This window comes from Bacillus rossius, unplaced genomic scaffold (assembly GCF_032445375.1).
Source record: "Bacillus rossius redtenbacheri isolate Brsri unplaced genomic scaffold, Brsri_v3 Brsri_v3_scf306, whole genome shotgun sequence".
In the NCBI taxonomy this organism is placed as follows: Eukaryota; Metazoa; Arthropoda; class Insecta; order Phasmatodea; family Bacillidae; genus Bacillus; species Bacillus rossius.
Window position 1 is genome coordinate 27,058 of NW_026962488.1, and position 17,959 is coordinate 45,016.

Here is a 17,959-nt window from a genome sequence, read left to right on the forward strand (position 1 = left end):
TGTGTGGTGTAGAGTATGACGGCTCGTCGAAAGTGTACAGTCGTTTATGGAAGTCAGTAGACCTTGTTATAGCATTTGATTTAGTAATAGGGAGCCCATATAGCTCCTGGTTCATTAGGATTGTTATCGCTTCTCGGCCTTTTGGCTAAGATCAAAGTGTAGTATCTGTTCTTATCAGCTTAATATCTGATACGTCCTGCATCGCAGGACCAGAATATTAAACTGATTTTTGGAACAGGGCGGAGTGCTAGGGGCTTGCCCCACCTCCGCCGCGGGTTGGCCCGGTATTGCAGTACCACCGGGATCGGCCCACCACAAAATGTAATAAACTTTAAGTTTGTTTTAAATGTAATAAACATTGTTACCAACTTGTAAGAATGGATGATAGTGAAAAATTGATTGTTGTAATGTAATGTGCCCAAGTGCAGAGACAATACAGAAAAGTCGTGTGTACATTCAACAAATGAAGAGGAAGAGAAAGCTGATCCAGTAGGTGCTGCCAGGGGGCGGCCGAACAGGAACTACAAGGATGCCCAAGGGACGAACTTGGAATGCGAGAACATGTAGGAACTTAGCAATTTTGTGTGCAGAATAATAGGAATTAATTATTTTATTTTATCATACAATGTAGTGCTTGTTGTGAATGTTTAATAAATTTAGCTGTGTGAGAAAAAATTCAATATAATTAACAATTAGGCAGTGTTAAATGATAATAATGATGATGTATTGAAAATGTATTTTGTCATGTCGATGCGTGAGTTTATGTAAGTGTGTGGTTAAGGCTTGTTGTGAAACCTTTTATTACTATTATTGTTATTCATTACTCATGTTAATATTTGTATGAATTGTATTGACTTTTTTTTATCTGTTGAACTACATGTGTTTGGTTAATGGAGTTTTACAATGTGCAATATTAATTTTGATGTGTATTTTAAGGGATGTTTCTCGGCCTTTCGGCTAAGATCAGAGTGTAGTATCGCTTCTCGGCCTTTTGGCTAAGATCGAAGTGTAGTATCTGCGATTCTTCTACACTTTGTCTTGGCAGCATTTTTTGTGACGGATTGCCCCCGGACCTGGTCCGGGGAGTGCGATTGACCCTGCTGGCCACTGCCTAGTGCATGCCAGCATGGGGGCACATTGCTTAGGCAACGTTAAATATCTGTTTAGATAAAATTATATTGACAATTAAAATGTAATGTATAAAGTCAACTCTCCCATGAGAATCATTCTTGCCTTATTGAAACTGCAGTTAATCTAAGGGACCAGCTTGTGCTGCAGCAAGTGGAAAGTACGGTAATTGTAAGAGCGTTGTTATGGATATACCAAGTTTTTTGTTTATTGCTGGTGAATAGTGATTCATTTGGATTGTAATACCTCGTGTCACTGTATTGAAGATATTATCAATGTACAGACCATGCTTGTGCATGTGTGGTGTAGAGTATGACGGCTCGTCGAAAGTGTACAGTCGTTTATGGAAGTCAGTAGACCTTGTTATAGCATTTGATTTAGTAATAGGGAGCCCATATAGCTCCTGGTTCATTAGGATTGTTATCGCTTCTCGGCCTTTTGGCTAAGATCAAAGTGTAGTATCTGTTCTTATCAGCTTAATGGTGTGACAACTGTTATGCTGGGGGAACAGAATGCACAGAATTTGTCGACCATATGGTTGTGGGAGGGCCTGGTCCCGCCTTCACAATCACTGGCCCCCCGAGTACGTCGGTGGCTTGGCTTCAGTGGTGGAGGTTGGGACCGGGGTGGCACCCACAGTCATATGGGAGAGAGATTCTGCTACACTTTGCCTTAGCAAACATTTTTTGTGACGGATTTGCAGGTTTGCACCCCCGACCAGTTCGGGGGAGTTGTATTGTCTCCTGCTGGCCACTGCCTAGTGCATGCCAGCAGCGAACATTGCTTAGGCAACCTAAAAAATCTGTTCTTATCAGCTTAATATCTGATACGTCCTGCATCGCAGGACCAGAATATTAAACTGATTTTTGGAACAGGGCGGAGTGCTAGGGGCTTGCCCCACCTCCGCCGCGGGTTGGCCCGGTATTGCAGTACCACCGGGATCGGCCCACCACAAAATGTAATAAACTTTAAGTTTGTTTTAAATGTAATAAACATTGTTACCAACTTGTAAGAATGGATGATAGTGAAAAATTGATTGTTGTAATGTAATGTGCCCAAGTGCAGAGACAATACAGAAAAGTCGTGTGTACATTCAACAAATGAAGAGGAAGAGAAAGCTGATCCAGTAGGTGCTGCCAGGGGCGGCCGAACAGGAACTACAAGGATGCCCAAGGGACGAACTTGGAATGCGAGAACATGTAGGAACTTAGCAATTTTGTGTGCAGAATAATAGGAATTAATTATTTTATTTTATCATACAATGTAGTGCTTGTTGTGAATGTTTAATAAATTTAGCTGTGTGAGAAAAAATTCAATATAATTAACAATTAGGCAGTGTTAAATGATAATAATGATGATGTATTGAAAATGTATTTTGTCATGTCGATGCGTGAGTTTATGTAAGTGTGTGGTTAAGGCTTGTTGTGAAACCTTTTATTACTATTATTGTTATTCATTACTCATGTTAATATTTGTATGAATTGTATTGACTTTTTTTTATCTGTTGAACTACATGTGTTTGGTTAATGGAGTTTTACAATGTGCAATATTAATTTTGATGTGTATTTTAAGGGATGTTTCTCGGCCTTTCGGCTAAGATCAGAGTGTAGTATCGCTTCTCGGCCTTTTGGCTAAGATCGAAGTGTAGTATCTGCGATTCTTCTACACTTTGTCTTGGCAGCATTTTTTGTGACGGATTGCCCCCGGACCTGGTCCGGGGAGTGCGATTGACCCTGCTGGCCACTGCCTAGTGCATGCCAGCATGGGGGCACATTGCTTAGGCAACGTTAAATATCTGTTTAGATAAAATTATATTGACAATTAAAATGTAATGTATAAAGTCAACTCTCCCATGAGAATCATTCTTGCCTTATTGAAACTGCAGTTAATCTAAGGGACCAGCTTGTGCTGCAGCAAGTGGAAAGTACGGTAATTGTAAGAGCGTTGTTATGGATATACCAAGTTTTTTGTTTATTGCTGGTGAATAGTGATTCATTTGGATTGTAATACCTCGTGTCACTGTATTGAAGATATTATCAATGTACAGACCATGCTTGTGCATGTGTGGTGTAGAGTATGACGGCTCGTCGAAAGTGTACAGTCGTTTATGGAAGTCAGTAGACCTTGTTATAGCATTTGATTTAGTAATAGGGAGCCCATATAGCTCCTGGTTCATTAGGATTGTTATCGCTTCTCGGCCTTTTGGCTAAGATCAAAGTGTAGTATCTGTTCTTATCAGCTTAATATCTGATACGTCCTGCATCGCAGGACCAGAATATTAAACTGATTTTTGGAACAGGGCGGAGTGCTAGGGGCTTGCCCCACCTCCGCCGCGGGTTGGCCCGGTATTGCAGTACCACCGGGATCGGCCCACCACAAAATGTAATAAACTTTAAGTTTGTTTTAAATGTAATAAACATTGTTACCAACTTGTAAGAATGGATGATAGTGAAAAATTGATTGTTGTAATGTAATGTGCCCAAGTGCAGAGACAATACAGAAAAGTCGTGTGTACATTCAACAAATGAAGAGGAAGAGAAAGCTGATCCAGTAGGTGCTGCCAGGGGGCGGCCGAACAGGAACTACAAGGATGCCCAAGGGACGAACTTGGAATGCGAGAACATGTAGGAACTTAGCAATTTTGTGTGCAGAATAATAGGAATTAATTATTTTATTTTATCATACAATGTAGTGCTTGTTGTGAATGTTTAATAAATTTAGCTGTGTGAGAAAAAATTCAATATAATTAACAATTAGGCAGTGTTAAATGATAATAATGATGATGTATTGAAAATGTATTTTGTCATGTCGATGCGTGAGTTTATGTAAGTGTGTGGTTAAGGCTTGTTGTGAAACCTTTTATTACTATTATTGTTATTCATTACTCATGTTAATATTTGTATGAATTGTATTGACTTTTTTTTATCTGTTGAACTACATGTGTTTGGTTAATGGAGTTTTACAATGTGCAATATTAATTTTGATGTGTATTTTAAGGGATGTTTCTCGGCCTTTCGGCTAAGATCAGAGTGTAGTATCGCTTCTCGGCCTTTTGGCTAAGATCGAAGTGTAGTATCTGCGATTCTTCTACACTTTGTCTTGGCAGCATTTTTTGTGACGGATTGCCCCCGGACCTGGTCCGGGGAGTGCGATTGACCCTGCTGGCCACTGCCTAGTGCATGCCAGCATGGGGGCACATTGCTTAGGCAACGTTAAATATCTGTTTAGATAAAATTATATTGACAATTAAAATGTAATGTATAAAGTCAACTCTCCCATGAGAATCATTCTTGCCTTATTGAAACTGCAGTTAATCTAAGGGACCAGCTTGTGCTGCAGCAAGTGGAAAGTACGGTAATTGTAAGAGCGTTGTTATGGATATACCAAGTTTTTTGTTTATTGCTGGTGAATAGTGATTCATTTGGATTGTAATACCTCGTGTCACTGTATTGAAGATATTATCAATGTACAGACCATGCTTGTGCATGTGTGGTGTAGAGTATGACGGCTCGTCGAAAGTGTACAGTCGTTTATGGAAGTCAGTAGACCTTGTTATAGCATTTGATTTAGTAATAGGGAGCCCATATAGCTCCTGGTTCATTAGGATTGTTATCGCTTCTCGGCCTTTTGGCTAAGATCAAAGTGTAGTATCTGTTCTTATCAGCTTAATATCTGATACGTCCTGCATCGCAGGACCAGAATATTAAACTGATTTTTGGAACAGGGCGGAGTGCTAGGGGCTTGCCCCACCTCCGCCGCGGGTTGGCCCGGTATTGCAGTACCACCGGGATCGGCCCACCACAAAATGTAATAAACTTTAAGTTTGTTTTAAATGTAATAAACATTGTTACCAACTTGTAAGAATGGATGATAGTGAAAAATTGATTGTTGTAATGTAATGTGCCCAAGTGCAGAGACAATACAGAAAAGTCGTGTGTACATTCAACAAATGAAGAGGAAGAGAAAGCTGATCCAGTAGGTGCTGCCAGGGGCGGCCGAACAGGAACTACAAGGATGCCCAAGGGACGAACTTGGAATGCGAGAACATGTAGGAACTTAGCAATTTTGTGTGCAGAATAATAGGAATTAATTATTTTATTTTATCATACAATGTAGTGCTTGTTGTGAATGTTTAATAAATTTAGCTGTGTGAGAAAAAATTCAATATAATTAACAATTAGGCAGTGTTAAATGATAATAATGATGATGTATTGAAAATGTATTTTGTCATGTCGATGCGTGAGTTTATGTAAGTGTGTGGTTAAGGCTTGTTGTGAAACCTTTTATTACTATTATTGTTATTCATTACTCATGTTAATATTTGTATGAATTGTATTGACTTTTTTTTATCTGTTGAACTACATGTGTTTGGTTAATGGAGTTTTACAATGTGCAATATTAATTTTGATGTGTATTTTAAGGGATGTTTCTCGGCCTTTCGGCTAAGATCAGAGTGTAGTATCGCTTCTCGGCCTTTTGGCTAAGATCGAAGTGTAGTATCTGCGATTCTTCTACACTTTGTCTTGGCAGCATTTTTTGTGACGGATTGCCCCCGGACCTGGTCCGGGGAGTGCGATTGACCCTGCTGGCCACTGCCTAGTGCATGCCAGCATGGGGGCACATTGCTTAGGCAACGTTAAATATCTGTTTAGATAAAATTATATTGACAATTAAAATGTAATGTATAAAGTCAACTCTCCCATGAGAATCATTCTTGCCTTATTGAAACTGCAGTTAATCTAAGGGACCAGCTTGTGCTGCAGCAAGTGGAAAGTACGGTAATTGTAAGAGCGTTGTTATGGATATACCAAGTTTTTTGTTTATTGCTGGTGAATAGTGATTCATTTGGATTGTAATACCTCGTGTCACTGTATTGAAGATATTATCAATGTACAGACCATGCTTGTGCATGTGTGGTGTAGAGTATGACGGCTCGTCGAAAGTGTACAGTCGTTTATGGAAGTCAGTAGACCTTGTTATAGCATTTGATTTAGTAATAGGGAGCCCATATAGCTCCTGGTTCATTAGGATTGTTATCGCTTCTCGGCCTTTTGGCTAAGATCAAAGTGTAGTATCTGTTCTTATCAGCTTAATATCTGATACGTCCTGCATCGCAGGACCAGAATATTAAACTGATTTTTGGAACAGGGCGGAGTGCTAGGGGCTTGCCCCACCTCCGCCGCGGGTTGGCCCGGTATTGCAGTACCACCGGGATCGGCCCACCACAAAATGTAATAAACTTTAAGTTTGTTTTAAATGTAATAAACATTGTTACCAACTTGTAAGAATGGATGATAGTGAAAAATTGATTGTTGTAATGTAATGTGCCCAAGTGCAGAGACAATACAGAAAAGTCGTGTGTACATTCAACAAATGAAGAGGAAGAGAAAGCTGATCCAGTAGGTGCTGCCAGGGGCGGCCGAACAGGAACTACAAGGATGCCCAAGGGACGAACTTGGAATGCGAGAACATGTAGGAACTTAGCAATTTTGTGTGCAGAATAATAGGAATTAATTATTTTATTTTATCATACAATGTAGTGCTTGTTGTGAATGTTTAATAAATTTAGCTGTGTGAGAAAAAATTCAATATAATTAACAATTAGGCAGTGTTAAATGATAATAATGATGATGTATTGAAAATGTATTTTGTCATGTCGATGCGTGAGTTTATGTAAGTGTGTGGTTAAGGCTTGTTGTGAAACCTTTTATTACTATTATTGTTATTCATTACTCATGTTAATATTTGTATGAATTGTATTGACTTTTTTTTATCTGTTGAACTACATGTGTTTGGTTAATGGAGTTTTACAATGTGCAATATTAATTTTGATGTGTATTTTAAGGGATGTTTCTCGGCCTTTCGGCTAAGATCAGAGTGTAGTATCGCTTCTCGGCCTTTTGGCTAAGATCGAAGTGTAGTATCTGCGATTCTTCTACACTTTGTCTTGGCAGCATTTTTTGTGACGGATTGCCCCCGGACCTGGTCCGGGGAGTGCGATTGACCCTGCTGGCCACTGCCTAGTGCATGCCAGCATGGGGGCACATTGCTTAGGCAACGTTAAATATCTGTTTAGATAAAATTATATTGACAATTAAAATGTAATGTATAAAGTCAACTCTCCCATGAGAATCATTCTTGCCTTATTGAAACTGCAGTTAATCTAAGGGACCAGCTTGTGCTGCAGCAAGTGGAAAGTACGGTAATTGTAAGAGCGTTGTTATGGATATACCAAGTTTTTTGTTTATTGCTGGTGAATAGTGATTCATTTGGATTGTAATACCTCGTGTCACTGTATTGAAGATATTATCAATGTACAGACCATGCTTGTGCATGTGTGGTGTAGAGTATGACGGCTCGTCGAAAGTGTACAGTCGTTTATGGAAGTCAGTAGACCTTGTTATAGCATTTGATTTAGTAATAGGGAGCCCATATAGCTCCTGGTTCATTAGGATTGTTATCGCTTCTCGGCCTTTTGGCTAAGATCAAAGTGTAGTATCTGTTCTTATCAGCTTAATATCTGATACGTCCTGCATCGCAGGACCAGAATATTAAACTGATTTTTGGAACAGGGCGGAGTGCTAGGGGCTTGCCCCACCTCCGCCGCGGGTTGGCCCGGTATTGCAGTACCACCGGGATCGGCCCACCACAAAATGTAATAAACTTTAAGTTTGTTTTAAATGTAATAAACATTGTTACCAACTTGTAAGAATGGATGATAGTGAAAAATTGATTGTTGTAATGTAATGTGCCCAAGTGCAGAGACAATACAGAAAAGTCGTGTGTACATTCAACAAATGAAGAGGAAGAGAAAGCTGATCCAGTAGGTGCTGCCAGGGGCGGCCGAACAGGAACTACAAGGATGCCCAAGGGACGAACTTGGAATGCGAGAACATGTAGGAACTTAGCAATTTTGTGTGCAGAATAATAGGAATTAATTATTTTATTTTATCATACAATGTAGTGCTTGTTGTGAATGTTTAATAAATTTAGCTGTGTGAGAAAAAATTCAATATAATTAACAATTAGGCAGTGTTAAATGATAATAATGATGATGTATTGAAAATGTATTTTGTCATGTCGATGCGTGAGTTTATGTAAGTGTGTGGTTAAGGCTTGTTGTGAAACCTTTTATTACTATTATTGTTATTCATTACTCATGTTAATATTTGTATGAATTGTATTGACTTTTTTTTATCTGTTGAACTACATGTGTTTGGTTAATGGAGTTTTACAATGTGCAATATTAATTTTGATGTGTATTTTAAGGGATGTTTCTCGGCCTTTCGGCTAAGATCAGAGTGTAGTATCGCTTCTCGGCCTTTTGGCTAAGATCGAAGTGTAGTATCTGCGATTCTTCTACACTTTGTCTTGGCAGCATTTTTTGTGACGGATTGCCCCCGGACCTGGTCCGGGGAGTGCGATTGACCCTGCTGGCCACTGCCTAGTGCATGCCAGCATGGGGGCACATTGCTTAGGCAACGTTAAATATCTGTTTAGATAAAATTATATTGACAATTAAAATGTAATGTATAAAGTCAACTCTCCCATGAGAATCATTCTTGCCTTATTGAAACTGCAGTTAATCTAAGGGACCAGCTTGTGCTGCAGCAAGTGGAAAGTACGGTAATTGTAAGAGCGTTGTTATGGATATACCAAGTTTTTTGTTTATTGCTGGTGAATAGTGATTCATTTGGATTGTAATACCTCGTGTCACTGTATTGAAGATATTATCAATGTACAGACCATGCTTGTGCATGTGTGGTGTAGAGTATGACGGCTCGTCGAAAGTGTACAGTCGTTTATGGAAGTCAGTAGACCTTGTTATAGCATTTGATTTAGTAATAGGGAGCCCATATAGCTCCTGGTTCATTAGGATTGTTATCGCTTCTCGGCCTTTTGGCTAAGATCAAAGTGTAGTATCTGTTCTTATCAGCTTAATATCTGATACGTCCTGCATCGCAGGACCAGAATATTAAACTGATTTTTGGAACAGGGCGGAGTGCTAGGGGCTTGCCCCACCTCCGCCGCGGGTTGGCCCGGTATTGCAGTACCACCGGGATCGGCCCACCACAAAATGTAATAAACTTTAAGTTTGTTTTAAATGTAATAAACATTGTTACCAACTTGTAAGAATGGATGATAGTGAAAAATTGATTGTTGTAATGTAATGTGCCCAAGTGCAGAGACAATACAGAAAAGTCGTGTGTACATTCAACAAATGAAGAGGAAGAGAAAGCTGATCCAGTAGGTGCTGCCAGGGGCGGCCGAACAGGAACTACAAGGATGCCCAAGGGACGAACTTGGAATGCTGAGAACATGTAGGAACTTAGCAATTTTGTGTGCAGAATAATAGGAATTAATTATTTTATTTTATCATACAATGTAGTGCTTGTTGTGAATGTTTAATAAATTTAGCTGTGTGAGAAAAAATTCAATATAATTAACAATTAGGCAGTGTTAAATGATAATAATGATGATGTATTGAAAATGTATTTTGTCATGTCGATGCGTGAGTTTATGTAAGTGTGTGGTTAAGGCTTGTTGTGAAACCTTTTATTACTATTATTGTTATTCATTACTCATGTTAATATTTGTATGAATTGTATTGACTTTTTTTTATCTGTTGAACTACATGTGTTTGGTTAATGGAGTTTTACAATGTGCAATATTAATTTTGATGTGTATTTTAAGGGATGTTTCTCGGCCTTTCGGCTAAGATCAGAGTGTAGTATCGCTTCTCGGCCTTTTGGCTAAGATCGAAGTGTAGTATCTGCGATTCTTCTACACTTTGTCTTGGCAGCATTTTTTGTGACGGATTGCCCCCGGACCTGGTCCGGGGAGTGCGATTGACCCTGCTGGCCACTGCCTAGTGCATGCCAGCATGGGGGCACATTGCTTAGGCAACGTTAAATATCTGTTTAGATAAAATTATATTGACAATTAAAATGTAATGTATAAAGTCAACTCTCCCATGAGAATCATTCTTGCCTTATTGAAACTGCAGTTAATCTAAGGGACCAGCTTGTGCTGCAGCAAGTGGAAAGTACGGTAATTGTAAGAGCGTTGTTATGGATATACCAAGTTTTTTGTTTATTGCTGGTGAATAGTGATTCATTTGGATTGTAATACCTCGTGTCACTGTATTGAAGATATTATCAATGTACAGACCATGCTTGTGCATGTGTGGTGTAGAGTATGACGGCTCGTCGAAAGTGTACAGTCGTTTATGGAAGTCAGTAGACCTTGTTATAGCATTTGATTTAGTAATAGGGAGCCCATATAGCTCCTGGTTCATTAGGATTGTTATCGCTTCTCGGCCTTTTGGCTAAGATCAAAGTGTAGTATCTGTTCTTATCAGCTTAATATCTGATACGTCCTGCATCGCAGGACCAGAATATTAAACTGATTTTTGGAACAGGGCGGAGTGCTAGGGGCTTGCCCCACCTCCGCCGCGGGTTGGCCCGGTATTGCAGTACCACCGGGATCGGCCCACCACAAAATGTAATAAACTTTAAGTTTGTTTTAAATGTAATAAACATTGTTACCAACTTGTAAGAATGGATGATAGTGAAAAATTGATTGTTGTAATGTAATGTGCCCAAGTGCAGAGACAATACAGAAAAGTCGTGTGTACATTCAACAAATGAAGAGGAAGAGAAAGCTGATCCAGTAGGTGCTGCCAGGGGCGGCCGAACAGGAACTACAAGGATGCCCAAGGGACGAACTTGGAATGCGAGAACATGTAGGAACTTAGCAATTTTGTGTGCAGAATAATAGGAATTAATTATTTTATTTTATCATACAATGTAGTGCTTGTTGTGAATGTTTAATAAATTTAGCTGTGTGAGAAAAAATTCAATATAATTAACAATTAGGCAGTGTTAAATGATAATAATGATGATGTATTGAAAATGTATTTTGTCATGTCGATGCGTGAGTTTATGTAAGTGTGTGGTTAAGGCTTGTTGTGAAACCTTTTATTACTATTATTGTTATTCATTACTCATGTTAATATTTGTATGAATTGTATTGACTTTTTTTTATCTGTTGAACTACATGTGTTTGGTTAATGGAGTTTTACAATGTGCAATATTAATTTTGATGTGTATTTTAAGGGATGTTTCTCGGCCTTTCGGCTAAGATCAGAGTGTAGTATCGCTTCTCGGCCTTTTGGCTAAGATCGAAGTGTAGTATCTGCGATTCTTCTACACTTTGTCTTGGCAGCATTTTTTGTGACGGATTGCCCCCGGACCTGGTCCGGGGAGTGCGATTGACCCTGCTGGCCACTGCCTAGTGCATGCCAGCATGGGGGCACATTGCTTAGGCAACGTTAAATATCTGTTTAGATAAAATTATATTGACAATTAAAATGTAATGTATAAAGTCAACTCTCCCATGAGAATCATTCTTGCCTTATTGAAACTGCAGTTAATCTAAGGGACCAGCTTGTGCTGCAGCAAGTGGAAAGTACGGTAATTGTAAGAGCGTTGTTATGGATATACCAAGTTTTTTGTTTATTGCTGGTGAATAGTGATTCATTTGGATTGTAATACCTCGTGTCACTGTATTGAAGATATTATCAATGTACAGACCATGCTTGTGCATGTGTGGTGTAGAGTATGACGGCTCGTCGAAAGTGTACAGTCGTTTATGGAAGTCAGTAGACCTTGTTATAGCATTTGATTTAGTAATAGGGAGCCCATATAGCTCCTGGTTCATTAGGATTGTTATCGCTTCTCGGCCTTTTGGCTAAGATCAAAGTGTAGTATCTGTTCTTATCAGCTTAATATCTGATACGTCCTGCATCGCAGGACCAGAATATTAAACTGATTTTTGGAACAGGGCGGAGTGCTAGGGGCTTGCCCCACCTCCGCCGCGGGTTGGCCCGGTATTGCAGTACCACCGGGATCGGCCCACCACAAAATGTAATAAACTTTAAGTTTGTTTTAAATGTAATAAACATTGTTACCAACTTGTAAGAATGGATGATAGTGAAAAATTGATTGTTGTAATGTAATGTGCCCAAGTGCAGAGACAATACAGAAAAGTCGTGTGTACATTCAACAAATGAAGAGGAAGAGAAAGCTGATCCAGTAGGTGCTGCCAGGGGCGGCCGAACAGGAACTACAAGGATGCCCAAGGGACGAACTTGGAATGCGAGAACATGTAGGAACTTAGCAATTTTGTGTGCAGAATAATAGGAATTAATTATTTTATTTTATCATACAATGTAGTGCTTGTTGTGAATGTTTAATAAATTTAGCTGTGTGAGAAAAAATTCAATATAATTAACAATTAGGCAGTGTTAAATGATAATAATGATGATGTATTGAAAATGTATTTTGTCATGTCGATGCGTGAGTTTATGTAAGTGTGTGGTTAAGGCTTGTTGTGAAACCTTTTATTACTATTATTGTTATTCATTACTCATGTTAATATTTGTATGAATTGTATTGACTTTTTTTTATCTGTTGAACTACATGTGTTTGGTTAATGGAGTTTTACAATGTGCAATATTAATTTTGATGTGTATTTTAAGGGATGTTTCTCGGCCTTTCGGCTAAGATCAGAGTGTAGTATCGCTTCTCGGCCTTTTGGCTAAGATCGAAGTGTAGTATCTGCGATTCTTCTACACTTTGTCTTGGCAGCATTTTTTGTGACGGATTGCCCCCGGACCTGGTCCGGGGAGTGCGATTGACCCTGCTGGCCACTGCCTAGTGCATGCCAGCATGGGGGCACATTGCTTAGGCAACGTTAAATATCTGTTTAGATAAAATTATATTGACAATTAAAATGTAATGTATAAAGTCAACTCTCCCATGAGAATCATTCTTGCCTTATTGAAACTGCAGTTAATCTAAGGGACCAGCTTGTGCTGCAGCAAGTGGAAAGTACGGTAATTGTAAGAGCGTTGTTATGGATATACCAAGTTTTTTGTTTATTGCTGGTGAATAGTGATTCATTTGGATTGTAATACCTCGTGTCACTGTATTGAAGATATTATCAATGTACAGACCATGCTTGTGCATGTGTGGTGTAGAGTATGACGGCTCGTCGAAAGTGTACAGTCGTTTATGGAAGTCAGTAGACCTTGTTATAGCATTTGATTTAGTAATAGGGAGCCCATATAGCTCCTGGTTCATTAGGATTGTTATCGCTTCTCGGCCTTTTGGCTAAGATCAAAGTGTAGTATCTGTTCTTATCAGCTTAATATCTGATACGTCCTGCATCGCAGGACCAGAATATTAAACTGATTTTTGGAACAGGGCGGAGTGCTAGGGGCTTGCCCCACCTCCGCCGCGGGTTGGCCCGGTATTGCAGTACCACCGGGATCGGCCCACCACAAAATGTAATAAACTTTAAGTTTGTTTTAAATGTAATAAACATTGTTACCAACTTGTAAGAATGGATGATAGTGAAAAATTGATTGTTGTAATGTAATGTGCCCAAGTGCAGAGACAATACAGAAAAGTCGTGTGTACATTCAACAAATGAAGAGGAAGAGAAAGCTGATCCAGTAGGTGCTGCCAGGGGCGGCCGAACAGGAACTACAAGGATGCCCAAGGGACGAACTTGGAATGCGAGAACATGTAGGAACTTAGCAATTTTGTGTGCAGAATAATAGGAATTAATTATTTTATTTTATCATACAATGTAGTGCTTGTTGTGAATGTTTAATAAATTTAGCTGTGTGAGAAAAAATTCAATATAATTAACAATTAGGCAGTGTTAAATGATAATAATGATGATGTATTGAAAATGTATTTTGTCATGTCGATGCGTGAGTTTATGTAAGTGTGTGGTTAAGGCTTGTTGTGAAACCTTTTATTACTATTATTGTTATTCATTACTCATGTTAATATTTGTATGAATTGTATTGACTTTTTTTTATCTGTTGAACTACATGTGTTTGGTTAATGGAGTTTTACAATGTGCAATATTAATTTTGATGTGTATTTTAAGGGATGTTTCTCGGCCTTTCGGCTAAGATCAGAGTGTAGTATCGCTTCTCGGCCTTTTGGCTAAGATCGAAGTGTAGTATCTGCGATTCTTCTACACTTTGTCTTGGCAGCATTTTTTGTGACGGATTGCCCCCGGACCTGGTCCGGGGAGTGCGATTGACCCTGCTGGCCACTGCCTAGTGCATGCCAGCATGGGGGCACATTGCTTAGGCAACGTTAAATATCTGTTTAGATAAAATTATATTGACAATTAAAATGTAATGTATAAAGTCAACTCTCCCATGAGAATCATTCTTGCCTTATTGAAACTGCAGTTAATCTAAGGGACCAGCTTGTGCTGCAGCAAGTGGAAAGTACGGTAATTGTAAGAGCGTTGTTATGGATATACCAAGTTTTTTGTTTATTGCTGGTGAATAGTGATTCATTTGGATTGTAATACCTCGTGTCACTGTATTGAAGATATTATCAATGTACAGACCATGCTTGTGCATGTGTGGTGTAGAGTATGACGGCTCGTCGAAAGTGTACAGTCGTTTATGGAAGTCAGTAGACCTTGTTATAGCATTTGATTTAGTAATAGGGAGCCCATATAGCTCCTGGTTCATTAGGATTGTTATCGCTTCTCGGCCTTTTGGCTAAGATCAAAGTGTAGTATCTGTTCTTATCAGCTTAATATCTGATACGTCCTGCATCGCAGGACCAGAATATTAAACTGATTTTTGGAACAGGGCGGAGTGCTAGGGGCTTGCCCCACCTCCGCCGCGGGTTGGCCCGGTATTGCAGTACCACCGGGATCGGCCCACCACAAAATGTAATAAACTTTAAGTTTGTTTTAAATGTAATAAACATTGTTACCAACTTGTAAGAATGGATGATAGTGAAAAATTGATTGTTGTAATGTAATGTGCCCAAGTGCAGAGACAATACAGAAAAGTCGTGTGTACATTCAACAAATGAAGAGGAAGAGAAAGCTGATCCAGTAGGTGCTGCCAGGGGCGGCCGAACAGGAACTACAAGGATGCCCAAGGGACGAACTTGGAATGCGAGAACATGTAGGAACTTAGCAATTTTGTGTGCAGAATAATAGGAATTAATTATTTTATTTTATCATACAATGTAGTGCTTGTTGTGAATGTTTAATAAATTTAGCTGTGTGAGAAAAAATTCAATATAATTAACAATTAGGCAGTGTTAAATGATAATAATGATGATGTATTGAAAATGTATTTTGTCATGTCGATGCGTGAGTTTATGTAAGTGTGTGGTTAAGGCTTGTTGTGAAACCTTTTATTACTATTATTGTTATTCATTACTCATGTTAATATTTGTATGAATTGTATTGACTTTTTTTTATCTGTTGAACTACATGTGTTTGGTTAATGGAGTTTTACAATGTGCAATATTAATTTTGATGTGTATTTTAAGGGATGTTTCTCGGCCTTTCGGCTAAGATCAGAGTGTAGTATCGCTTCTCGGCCTTTTGGCTAAGATCGAAGTGTAGTATCTGCGATTCTTCTACACTTTGTCTTGGCAGCATTTTTTGTGACGGATTGCCCCCGGACCTGGTCCGGGGAGTGCGATTGACCCTGCTGGCCACTGCCTAGTGCATGCCAGCATGGGGGCACATTGCTTAGGCAACGTTAAATATCTGTTTAGATAAAATTATATTGACAATTAAAATGTAATGTATAAAGTCAACTCTCCCATGAGAATCATTCTTGCCTTATTGAAACTGCAGTTAATCTAAGGGACCAGCTTGTGCTGCAGCAAGTGGAAAGTACGGTAATTGTAAGAGCGTTGTTATGGATATACCAAGTTTTTTGTTTATTGCTGGTGAATAGTGATTCATTTGGATTGTAATACCTCGTGTCACTGTATTGAAGATATTATCAATGTACAGACCATGCTTGTGCATGTGTGGTGTAGAGTATGACGGCTCGTCGAAAGTGTACAGTCGTTTATGGAAGTCAGTAGACCTTGTTATAGCATTTGATTTAGTAATAGGGAGCCCATATAGCTCCTGGTTCATTAGGATTGTTATCGCTTCTCGGCCTTTTGGCTAAGATCAAAGTGTAGTATCTGTTCTTATCAGCTTAATATCTGATACGTCCTGCATCGCAGGACCAGAATATTAAACTGATTTTTGGAACAGGGCGGAGTGCTAGGGGCTTGCCCCACCTCCGCCGCGGGTTGGCCCGGTATTGCAGTACCACCGGGATCGGCCCACCACAAAATGTAATAAACTTTAAGTTTGTTTTAAATGTAATAAACATTGTTACCAACTTGTAAGAATGGATGATAGTGAAAAATTGATTGTTGTAATGTAATGTGCCCAAGTGCAGAGACAATACAGAAAAGTCGTGTGTACATTCAACAAATGAAGAGGAAGAGAAAGCTGATCCAGTAGGTGCTGCCAGGGGCGGCCGAACAGGAACTACAAGGATGCCCAAGGGACGAACTTGGAATGCGAGAACATGTAGGAACTTAGCAATTTTGTGTGCAGAATAATAGGAATTAATTATTTTATTTTATCATACAATGTAGTGCTTGTTGTGAATGTTTAATAAATTTAGCTGTGTGAGAAAAAATTCAATATAATTAACAATTAGGCAGTGTTAAATGATAATAATGATGATGTATTGAAAATGTATTTTGTCATGTCGATGCGTGAGTTTATGTAAGTGTGTGGTTAAGGCTTGTTGTGAAACCTTTTATTACTATTATTGTTATTCATTACTCATGTTAATATTTGTATGAATTGTATTGACTTTTTTTTATCTGTTGAACTACATGTGTTTGGTTAATGGAGTTTTACAATGTGCAATATTAATTTTGATGTGTATTTTAAGGGATGTTTCTCGGCCTTTCGGCTAAGATCAGAGTGTAGTATCGCTTCTCGGCCTTTTGGCTAAGATCGAAGTGTAGTATCTGCGATTCTTCTACACTTTGTCTTGGCAGCATTTTTTGTGACGGATTGCCCCCGGACCTGGTCCGGGGAGTGCGATTGACCCTGCTGGCCACTGCCTAGTGCATGCCAGCATGGGGGCACATTGCTTAGGCAACGTTAAATATCTGTTTAGATAAAATTATATTGACAATTAAAATGTAATGTATAAAGTCAACTCTCCCATGAGAATCATTCTTGCCTTATTGAAACTGCAGTTAATCTAAGGGACCAGCTTGTGCTGCAGCAAGTGGAAAGTACGGTAATTGTAAGAGCGTTGTTATGGATATACCAAGTTTTTTGTTTATTGCTGGTGAATAGTGATTCATTTGGATTGTAATACCTCGTGTCACTGTATTGAAGATATTATCAATGTACAGACCATGCTTGTGCATGTGTGGTGTAGAGTATGACGGCTCGTCGAAAGTGTACAGTCGTTTATGGAAGTCAGTAGACCTTGTTATAGCATTTGATTTAGTAATAGGGAGCCCATATAGCTCCTGGTTCATTAGGATTGTTATCGCTTCTCGGCCTTTTGGCTAAGATCAAAGTGTAGTATCTGTTCTTATCAGCTTAATATCTGATACGTCCTGCATCGCAGGACCAGAATATTAAACTGATTTTTGGAACAGGGCGGAGTGCTAGGGGCTTGCCCCACCTCCGCCGCGGGTTGGCCCGGTATTGCAGTACCACCGGGATCGGCCCACCACAAAATGTAATAAACTTTAAGTTTGTTTTAAATGTAATAAACATTGTTACCAACTTGTAAGAATGGATGATAGTGAAAAATTGATTGTTGTAATGTAATGTGCCCAAGTGCAGAGACAATACAGAAAAGTCGTGTGTACATTCAACAAATGAAGAGGAAGAGAAAGCTGATCCAGTAGGTGCTGCCAGGGGCGGCCGAACAGGAACTACAAGG

At 39.2% G+C, this 17,959-nt stretch overlaps 12 non-coding genes and 14 pseudogenes across 12 annotated transcripts; all 26 read left to right on the forward strand.

Annotated features, from left to right (window-relative positions):
• The first annotated feature begins 125 nt into the window (after positions 1-125).
• LOC134544115 (U2 spliceosomal RNA) lies at positions 126-318 on the forward strand. Its single transcript, XR_010077543.1, has one exon. It is a non-coding gene; the product is annotated as a U2 spliceosomal RNA (small nuclear RNA).
• A 657-nt stretch (positions 319-975) lies between these two features.
• Positions 976-1,140, forward strand: LOC134544142 (U2 spliceosomal RNA; annotated as a pseudogene).
• Positions 1,141-1,550: 410 nt separating this feature from the next.
• On the forward strand, positions 1,551-1,766 carry LOC134544131 (U2 spliceosomal RNA; annotated as a pseudogene).
• Positions 1,767-1,907: 141 nt separating this feature from the next.
• Positions 1,908-2,083, forward strand: LOC134544130 (U2 spliceosomal RNA; annotated as a pseudogene).
• Positions 2,084-2,739: 656 nt separating this feature from the next.
• On the forward strand, positions 2,740-2,904 carry LOC134544143 (U2 spliceosomal RNA; annotated as a pseudogene).
• A 410-nt stretch (positions 2,905-3,314) lies between these two features.
• Positions 3,315-3,507, forward strand: LOC134544116 (U2 spliceosomal RNA). The gene has a single exon (XR_010077544.1). It is a non-coding gene; the product is annotated as a U2 spliceosomal RNA (small nuclear RNA).
• Positions 3,508-4,164: 657 nt separating this feature from the next.
• LOC134544144 (U2 spliceosomal RNA) lies at positions 4,165-4,329 on the forward strand (annotated as a pseudogene).
• Positions 4,330-4,739: 410 nt separating this feature from the next.
• LOC134544117 (U2 spliceosomal RNA) lies at positions 4,740-4,932 on the forward strand. Its single transcript, XR_010077545.1, has one exon. It is a non-coding gene; the product is annotated as a U2 spliceosomal RNA (small nuclear RNA).
• Positions 4,933-5,588: 656 nt separating this feature from the next.
• LOC134544145 (U2 spliceosomal RNA) lies at positions 5,589-5,753 on the forward strand (annotated as a pseudogene).
• Positions 5,754-6,163: 410 nt separating this feature from the next.
• Positions 6,164-6,356, forward strand: LOC134544118 (U2 spliceosomal RNA). The gene has a single exon (XR_010077546.1). It is a non-coding gene; the product is annotated as a U2 spliceosomal RNA (small nuclear RNA).
• A 656-nt stretch (positions 6,357-7,012) lies between these two features.
• Positions 7,013-7,177, forward strand: LOC134544147 (U2 spliceosomal RNA; annotated as a pseudogene).
• A 410-nt stretch (positions 7,178-7,587) lies between these two features.
• LOC134544119 (U2 spliceosomal RNA) lies at positions 7,588-7,780 on the forward strand. Its single transcript, XR_010077547.1, has one exon. It is a non-coding gene; the product is annotated as a U2 spliceosomal RNA (small nuclear RNA).
• Positions 7,781-8,436: 656 nt separating this feature from the next.
• LOC134544148 (U2 spliceosomal RNA) lies at positions 8,437-8,601 on the forward strand (annotated as a pseudogene).
• A 410-nt stretch (positions 8,602-9,011) lies between these two features.
• Positions 9,012-9,204, forward strand: LOC134544120 (U2 spliceosomal RNA). Its single transcript, XR_010077548.1, has one exon. It is a non-coding gene; the product is annotated as a U2 spliceosomal RNA (small nuclear RNA).
• A 657-nt stretch (positions 9,205-9,861) lies between these two features.
• On the forward strand, positions 9,862-10,026 carry LOC134544149 (U2 spliceosomal RNA; annotated as a pseudogene).
• Positions 10,027-10,436: 410 nt separating this feature from the next.
• Positions 10,437-10,629, forward strand: LOC134544121 (U2 spliceosomal RNA). Its single transcript, XR_010077549.1, has one exon. It is a non-coding gene; the product is annotated as a U2 spliceosomal RNA (small nuclear RNA).
• Positions 10,630-11,285: 656 nt separating this feature from the next.
• On the forward strand, positions 11,286-11,450 carry LOC134544150 (U2 spliceosomal RNA; annotated as a pseudogene).
• Positions 11,451-11,860: 410 nt separating this feature from the next.
• LOC134544122 (U2 spliceosomal RNA) lies at positions 11,861-12,053 on the forward strand. The gene has a single exon (XR_010077550.1). It is a non-coding gene; the product is annotated as a U2 spliceosomal RNA (small nuclear RNA).
• Positions 12,054-12,709: 656 nt separating this feature from the next.
• LOC134544151 (U2 spliceosomal RNA) lies at positions 12,710-12,874 on the forward strand (annotated as a pseudogene).
• A 410-nt stretch (positions 12,875-13,284) lies between these two features.
• Positions 13,285-13,477, forward strand: LOC134544123 (U2 spliceosomal RNA). The gene has a single exon (XR_010077551.1). It is a non-coding gene; the product is annotated as a U2 spliceosomal RNA (small nuclear RNA).
• A 656-nt stretch (positions 13,478-14,133) lies between these two features.
• LOC134544152 (U2 spliceosomal RNA) lies at positions 14,134-14,298 on the forward strand (annotated as a pseudogene).
• Positions 14,299-14,708: 410 nt separating this feature from the next.
• LOC134544125 (U2 spliceosomal RNA) lies at positions 14,709-14,901 on the forward strand. Its single transcript, XR_010077553.1, has one exon. It is a non-coding gene; the product is annotated as a U2 spliceosomal RNA (small nuclear RNA).
• Positions 14,902-15,557: 656 nt separating this feature from the next.
• LOC134544153 (U2 spliceosomal RNA) lies at positions 15,558-15,722 on the forward strand (annotated as a pseudogene).
• A 410-nt stretch (positions 15,723-16,132) lies between these two features.
• LOC134544126 (U2 spliceosomal RNA) lies at positions 16,133-16,325 on the forward strand. The gene has a single exon (XR_010077554.1). It is a non-coding gene; the product is annotated as a U2 spliceosomal RNA (small nuclear RNA).
• Positions 16,326-16,981: 656 nt separating this feature from the next.
• LOC134544154 (U2 spliceosomal RNA) lies at positions 16,982-17,146 on the forward strand (annotated as a pseudogene).
• Positions 17,147-17,556: 410 nt separating this feature from the next.
• On the forward strand, positions 17,557-17,749 carry LOC134544127 (U2 spliceosomal RNA). Its single transcript, XR_010077555.1, has one exon. It is a non-coding gene; the product is annotated as a U2 spliceosomal RNA (small nuclear RNA).
• The last annotated feature ends 210 nt before the right edge of the window (positions 17,750-17,959 follow it).